This window comes from Ahaetulla prasina, chromosome 4 (genome assembly GCF_028640845.1).
Source record: "Ahaetulla prasina isolate Xishuangbanna chromosome 4, ASM2864084v1, whole genome shotgun sequence".
NCBI lineage: Eukaryota > Metazoa > Chordata > Lepidosauria > Squamata > Colubridae > Ahaetulla > Ahaetulla prasina.
Window position 1 is genome coordinate 32,406,072 of NC_080542.1, and position 7,930 is coordinate 32,414,001.

General features: G+C 36.1%; 1 protein-coding gene across 15 annotated transcripts in view; it reads right to left on the bottom strand.

The window, feature by feature from the left end:
• PPFIA3 (PTPRF interacting protein alpha 3) overlaps positions 1-7,930 on the bottom strand; it is a 96,462-nt gene that overhangs the window by 77,069 nt on the left and 11,463 nt on the right. For all 15 annotated transcript variants that reach the window (XR_009154862.1, XM_058180575.1, XM_058180573.1 and 12 more), the window contains one exon: positions 7,599-7,698. The gene's annotated coding sequence lies outside the window, so the exon portion shown is untranslated. The remainder of the gene's footprint in view (positions 1-7,598; positions 7,699-7,930) is intronic.

Below are 7,930 nucleotides of genomic sequence, written 5' to 3' on the forward strand. Positions count from 1 at the left end.
GCATAAAAAAATATAATTCAGGAAGGGTCTGGCTACTTGCATTACCTGGAAGAACACCTGAACCTGCGAAAATGCAGCAGTTTGGAGAAAGCATCAAGCACATTACTTTATCCTGAAGATGCACAACTCCACCCCAAAAAGAGGATCGTTTCATGCATGTATTATGAAGAGGGAAGCAGCAATCGAGGAAATGCACCAGTCCATGCGACATCAAGAGAAATTAATCAAGCCGCCCACTATGAAAGAAAATGATGCATCAGTCTGTTTAACCGAGTGGAAGTCCTATACATATACCTCAGAAAAGAAGAAGATTTTCTGAGAAAAGCATGGATGGGTGGATTGAGAGAAGGAACTAGCTCAGGAAACATATTTCTTCATCTTCTGGAAGATGAAATTCATGCAGGAAAATATAGCAATCTTCTCAAGAACAAAACATGAACCTATTGCCCTGGAAGGGAAGGTGTTCTTTGCTGGCACTGTGGATGAAATGTGCTAGCTTAGGGAAACCAGCCCAGAAATGGAAATATGTCAAGAGATGCTGTAGGGGAAAGTGCAAAAATCAATGCATGAAGCCAAAGAACTGCAAATCAATGCAACACAGAAGACAATCCAGGGATGGAGAGGCAGCACATGCATCATTAAAGTCCTTTCCAGATGGTGAGGTGGAGGGGAATAACACATTTTATTTTTGGTGCTATATAAATGCTAGCGCTGAATCAACAGCAGTAGAGCACACTACGTTCTCCTCACATAAATGCTCTGGAAGACCAGAGAGGTTAATTTTCCTGACATTTTCTTTAAAAATGGGACAAATGTGCACTTTCTTCCTTCATTAAACATTTTTAAAGAGACAGTACAAAACAGGCAACAAATGACAGGACAATACTGCAAAAGGACAGGTGTATTATGTTTAATTTTGTTTTTAAAAGGTTTGGTATGTACTCAGCCTTTTAAATGTAATTGTTTAGTTAAAATTCAGTGGTGCATGGCTACAAGCCAATTAGATACAGTACTTATGCAGCCACAGACCTTGGTGGCATTAGAAGACGGCATGAGAATGCAGTAGTGGGTTTAAGGGTTGGTGCTACATGGTTTCCCTTTAAAGGAAATGCAATTTAGAGGAGAGATGATTAAATAAGGACTTACACTTTTAATAGAGTCTGCAAAAATCCCAAGATAATAATCAACAAGGTTGTAACTATCCAAGCTATGTTAACACATGCAAGCAAAAACAGTATGATAAACAAAGCATGCCAGCAAACCTCAATAAATATAAATTTACAAACAAACATATTAAATAGCAGAATTCAAAAAGATAATTCCATCTAGGAAGATAAACTTGGGAAAGAACAGAAAACTTCATTTACAATCTATGGCCAAAGAGAGTGACATAGCAACAAAATAGAATACACCTTTCCCTAAAATTTCAATTACAGGTGCAGAAAAACCAACAAAACATATACGTTAATGCCATATATTTGCAAGTGGTCATAAAAATTATCTGCAGCCCCCTACTTTTACAATCAACAACAGCAAAATATTCTAAGGACTACACCTTGGATTCATGCATTTATAAAATTCCCAGAGGGCTAAGGAGATTGGCAGTGCATAAATTGTCAGGGTTCCAAGTAACACCCCCAATGAAAGAAGACTCCGAGGCTAGAAGTTCCATTTTATTAGAGATGTCATATTGGCACATCTGGGAAAACCTGAATCTGAAAGCTTCCAGGTTTTCCCCATCCAAAAGAAAGTCCAAATCCTGCCCCAGCACCCATATGTCCATCACATGGTCCAATCAATGCACTGTCCCAACTGGAAATACCTCCCAGTCACACCACTCGAGGTGCAGGACGGGATGTCCTTGACTCTTAGAGAAAAGAATGTTATTATGGCGAGATATCTCCCCAACTACATACACACAGCACTAAATGTGGCAGCCCGGAAGATCCAAAATAAAAGATGGCTTCCAGGACTTACATAAATGTTGAAAGCTATTCTTTAGAATCGATCTACTGCAATCTGGCTCCACTCTTCTATTATTATAAGATAAGATAATTTTGTAAACAATTGGGTAACAATGCATATATTTCTCAAACATATATTGGCTGTTTTCATAATAAAGCAGCATTCCAGAGGAAGTTGATTTCCTCTCTGATGGGATTGTGTCCACCGTAAAGTGTTCATCAATCAAACTAGAATTCCCTCTAGAGACCTCTTGCAGCTTCTTGACTTCTCTTTTAACTTTTGTCCCCCATAGTTTTTCTGCCTTTTCCCTCATCTATAAAAGGGAGGAAGGAGAATTTTGGATGGAAATGCAGTTTTTCTTCTACTGCACACTTGACAGGGAAAAAGATTATCACCTTGACCTAGTCCATCATAGTGGCTGAAAACAGACAAGCTCTTATAAGAAGTTTGCCAGGAGGGGAGAGAGGGCCTCATTTTTTTTAGAATGTGTATAAATTAAGCTAAAGTGTACTGCCTCTTTAAAAGGGAGTCTAATTAATTAATAGCACATTGCTGATAACATAAGCACGTTTCCAAAACTGAACCAAGCCAAGTAGGAGGGGCTTTTGGACATCCAGATAGAGTTAATTCTGGAAGATTGTACATCCTATATGTTGTGTGTCAGAACAAATTGTCTTCCTCCTTGTTAGTGGGAAGTAAGCAACAACGCACTGGCTTGCAAGATAGATGGTAGTGCTTGAAATAAATAAAGTTTTGATTGTGTTTGTGGCATAATGGCCAGAATGGGCTTAAAGTGCATATAGTAGCTGTACACCCGAGGATTCATCCCATGTCCCATCAATTAAAGCACAAGGATGCCACTGAAGCTATTTTATAAATAGATGTCTACATGATACCACTTTTGTCTTATCCCAGCCAATGAAGAGGCAGCCTTCAGTGTTTGAATACTCTTATTACTTTCTCCCAACCCAAGTTTTGCTGGATGAATGTTCATTGTAGGGGATGCTGATGATGTGGTTCTGGATGTAGGATCTGCTCAGCTTTATTGACCATCTTAGCCTGCTTCAGGCAGGCCTGTTTTCACCTTTTATTAAAAAAATTGATTAAACTTCAAAAACATTGCAACTGATTTTCTTTTAGAAAAACACAACTAAATATAACAACTGCTGTTTTATGTTACTATTCTATGAGAGAACTGTATAAGTTAAAAAAGAAATCTAACCTATCACTGAAAAGCTATATAATAAAAAGAGGAATGTTAAAAAATCTTATATTAAACTAGGAAACAAAATATAACAAGTACTACAGACAGAGAGACACAGACACAAACATTTCTATGTTCTGTTGTCCATGGCCAGCAGTGCTGTATGCTCATAGTATTTATCAAATATTTTTTTCTGCACAATCCTGGGTCCAAATGATTGCTTATCAGCCATGCTGCTTTATTTTTTAAGGGTATATCTCTATAACACTTTTCTAGACAAGCACCAGATTCATGTTTAGCAATGGTGCAAATAATCAGCGCTCATGGAACATTTCCATAGCAATGACCTGTTACTTAGGGCAACTTGAAAGGTGATAAAATCCTTCAACTGAGGCTCATCCCCTTAAACCATCCTGTGTTAAAAGTTGCAAGGACATCATAAGTGGCAAACCTTATTGAGGCATTATATTTTATGGGACATTTTTCTTTTATGTCAAATCTTGAAAAACCCTCAAAGAAAAAATAAGCCTGGTCTGCTTTTCCAGTGAAAGATAATTGGAATATGTTATTATAGAAATAATGTAGATTATTGTTAATTTTAGACTAAGAGATGGTCTTTTTACGTATATCTGTACTGAAGAAAGTTGGAACCCATTCTTTTTTTAATGCAATATTTCTTTTCTTTCTCTTATTACACTTCTATCTTGTTTTCTGATTGACTTTGCTTTCTTTTCAAGTCTCTTTTTTTTCTTGTTTATATTTTACTCTGCATGTTTTTGAAATTTAAGAACATTTTTAAAAAAATACATTGGCAGTGAAGGAAGCTGTGGATTGGATAAAAAGCATAAAAGATAAAGATCTTGTGTAAGAAAAAACATGAGAAAGAGATAAAAGTAAATAGAGATCTACTCTATTCAGAGAGAAGAAAACAATTGCAATATAATCAAAGAGATCAAGAAGAAAAATTAAGCAGGACAGAAAAAATGCAGAGCAATATTGATAGAAATAATATTTACTTTGGAAATAGATAAAGGAGCAAAGACAAAGAACCTCCAGAAGAGTGAATGGGATTAAAAATGAAAGGAATGAAATGGTTTGGAATGAGGGTATATGTTGAATAGTGCAAATAAATAACATCATAAACCAATGCTATGCTATGCTATGTATGTTATACTCTGTATGCTATGCTACATATTGGTGTTCCAGAAAAGGTTATGAAAAAGTAATAAGTGCTGTGAAGAAGTTGAAAAATGAAAAGGCTGCCTATGTAGCTGGTATGACTGGAAGAATACTATAAAATTGATGTCATGTGCCTACAAAATGAACAGTCATGTGCCTAATATTGGAAGAATATTGCTATTGTTTCTGTGTATAAGGAGAAAGATAGCAAGAATGAATGCAAAAACTATGGTACTAGAAAAGGGAAATAGTTTGGTAAACATATTTGGAAAAGTGTTTAGCAGAATTCTGGCTTAAAGTATACATGAGATAACTATGGGCAAAGTTTGAGAAGTGCCAGACAAGAACTGCAATACATTTTTTTCTCTTTAACAAATATGTTAATATGAGAAAGTCATGTGTGTATGTGTGTGTATTTATGTGTGTATACAGAGAGGGAAAATATGTTTTCTTTAAATAATTAAATATAATTTAATATGGATTCAATAATTTAATATATAATATGGGTTTGATGAGGAAAGTTGAGCAAACAATTACAAATTATGCATATATGGCAAAAAGAATCTATGGAATAATTATATTAATTTGCACATCTTGATTTCCTAAAGGCAGATGAATATATGCAGACATTTTAAGACACACAAATACTTGCAGAAAGGTAATGAGTAGTTTGTAGTATGTTACTTTCAGAAAAGGGTTGTAAAACAGTGTGCTTCTGCTCATTTTTTTACCCAAGGATGGCAGTTGAGCATGAGCAGGATGCAAAATGACTAGTATGGAAGAAATGTATTGAGCTGATTTGGTAATATAGAGAGAAAGAATTATTCAACTGCAAAAAATATATGTATACAAATGAAAAGTGAATGGGTCAAGAGTGTGGTTGGGTAGAATTGATAACATCCTCAAGAAAACAAAGATGAAAAATTTAAGGAAGAAAGACAATGTATGAAGCCATGCATAAATGTGAAAGAAGCAAGAGTGATTTGCAAGGATAGAAAATAAAAAAGAGATAGTGGTTTTTTAAAATATTTGTCTTTAATTTCTTTAAATTGCTATTTCTTTTCTGTGCTCTACATAACATTGCTTGCTGAAATGTGAATAGCATCATGAGTATGTATGTACGTATAAATAATTACTTTATACTCTCACTATATTCCATTCTTCATACAGACTCTGAGCTGCTGGGAGTGTCTTAATTAAAGAAGGAACATTATAACCATCATCTGCAACTTGAGCTATAGAGTTGAGCTGTAAAATCCTGTCATCTTGAGATAAATTGTCTGAATCTGTGGAAAGTGAAACCTATAAAGTATTATAATCATAGATAAAGGAAAGCTGCAAGAGATAGACCATTCTCCTTGCACAGTCTGTTTCTAGGCAGTAAAGGAAATGGCATAAGCAATTGTCTTTAAGACCCATGGACTACAGCTCCCAAATTCCTCAGCCAGCATGGGGTTTTTAGTGCCCCAATTGTTTCTACAGCACAGAGGACTTGTCTACTTTTTTGTTTTGCTTTCTTGATTTGAAAGAATGACTGTTCCATTTTTAGTCCTCTATGCTTTATTGCTGAGAATGTAATGAAAAGAGGAGAGCGATGACACTTTATGGCTATATTTATGTATTGGACTATGCTAAAATAGGCCTTGGTGGATAGTGTTTGATTCAGCTGGTTACAGGAACTCAACTGTTGTCTTAGTATCATCTAAGCAATTGGTTTAGCCTTCCGGCAAAAATGATTCACCTCTTCCCAAGCAAATAGCCTTCTATGTGGGGAATAAAGAGAAGGGAAAGAAGTCATCAGGAGAAGAAAGAGAAAGAAGGGGTGTCAAAGAGAGAAAAGTTGGCCATAACTTGTCTGAGGTCTGACTTAGGCTGCTTTCTTCAGATCTGCTTTTTTATGGCCTACAGTTTAATCCCCAAAAAATGACTAAATTTTGCCATCAGCAAAATGGAACAACCCCCACCCCCCCAATCCTTAGTCTAAACCAATTTTTATTCATTGGCAAACAAAATGCTGCTGTGAAGGAGGCAGTTCTTCCCAGTACTACCTACCCTGTTTTTTTCCCCCACGGAGGTAATTTTTGAGGAAAACCTCTGTTGCACATGGTTGATACTCATGTAATTTTCCAGGAAAAATCACAAGTGAAACATAAGAAATGTCTCTTCAAATGCATAGCCTGTTTGCAATTCAATGCGCATTTAAATATTCTCCCTGCATTATCGCTTTACGCTTTGCATGCTGAAGCAATAATATACTTTATTTGATCTCCGGTCTCTCCAGTTTGAATGTGTCAGAACAGGAAGGGCCAGTCCAAAGAGATAGGTTGACTTGCCAAGCTGCTTCCTCCAATTGAAAAAATGGCTGCTTGTCCTGCCTTCATTGACTTTATCAGTCTTTCTGTCTCAATCCTCAGTATGGAAAAATATTCTGCATCTTAGATTTGTTCATATGTACCAAGTAGGAAACATTAGAATGGTCTTATAATGGATAAAGCCATTGGTCCATTGGCAGTAAAGGATTATTCTAGCCTTGCCTAGAGACATCAGAAATGACATCTGAATCTTTCTGCACGGAGAGATACAATTTCTTTATCTGATCATTCCTGCATCTCACTGAGGATGATCAGAAGACTGGAAATTCAGTCCATTAAAATAAAACTAAAGGGATTGAGAAGAAAAATTGGGGAGGAGGCATAGATCTGAAAGGATGTTACAAACTTCTCTGTCTCTCTTCTTACAGAATGAGGGACGTATAATAATGGATTTAAGATAGAAGAAGGCAGGTTTCAATTTAATTGGGGGGTGGGAGGAATTCTAGTAGGAAAAACAGCTCAATAATGGAGCCAATTTTCTAGAGGTTCAAATGGACAGAGGCTGGACAGTCAATTGTATGGAATGCCATGGTTGGCAGCTTGGAGCAAGAGGCAGCATTGGACAGTCTTATTAGCCCCTTCCAGTTTCAGGCTTGTTATTTTTCCAAGAGATGTCGTGCTGGATTCTATTTCTGTATATATCTGAATATTTTTTTAATGTCCTTTTTATTCCACACCCAGTCTCCATAGTAGCAGTAGGTTAATTTTAGATAGTGCACACAACAATCATTCTATAATGTCAAAATCACTTTCCTGGATTATTGTTTCTTGTGATGATGGGGAAGATGGGAATTTTTCAAATCTTCACTCAAGAACCTTAGGGTAGAACTTTAAAAAAAGGACAAATAAGCATATCAATCTGAAAGCCAATTGCGTACATTTGGTCCAGGGTAAGTAATTAGACAGTGATGTTCCATTCTTCATCTGAGCTAACTATTTGTGGTGGTGATAGTTTTGTTTGCAAAGACTCTTGCCAATCTGTAGAGGAGCAAGAAAACAGTAGCAACATAGAGAGAACAATTTAGAAATTAGCCCTTCTTTCATCTGCAATATAATTGGATTACATTATTACTTTGCTTTTCTTAAAGATTGTTTTTGACTTGTTCAATAAAAATGATAAATACAAATAAGGAATTGTGACTAGATATTGGTTACCAAGGAGAATGACAGACTGATGGAATGGAACTTTGTGTTTTTATGTTTGCTTGTG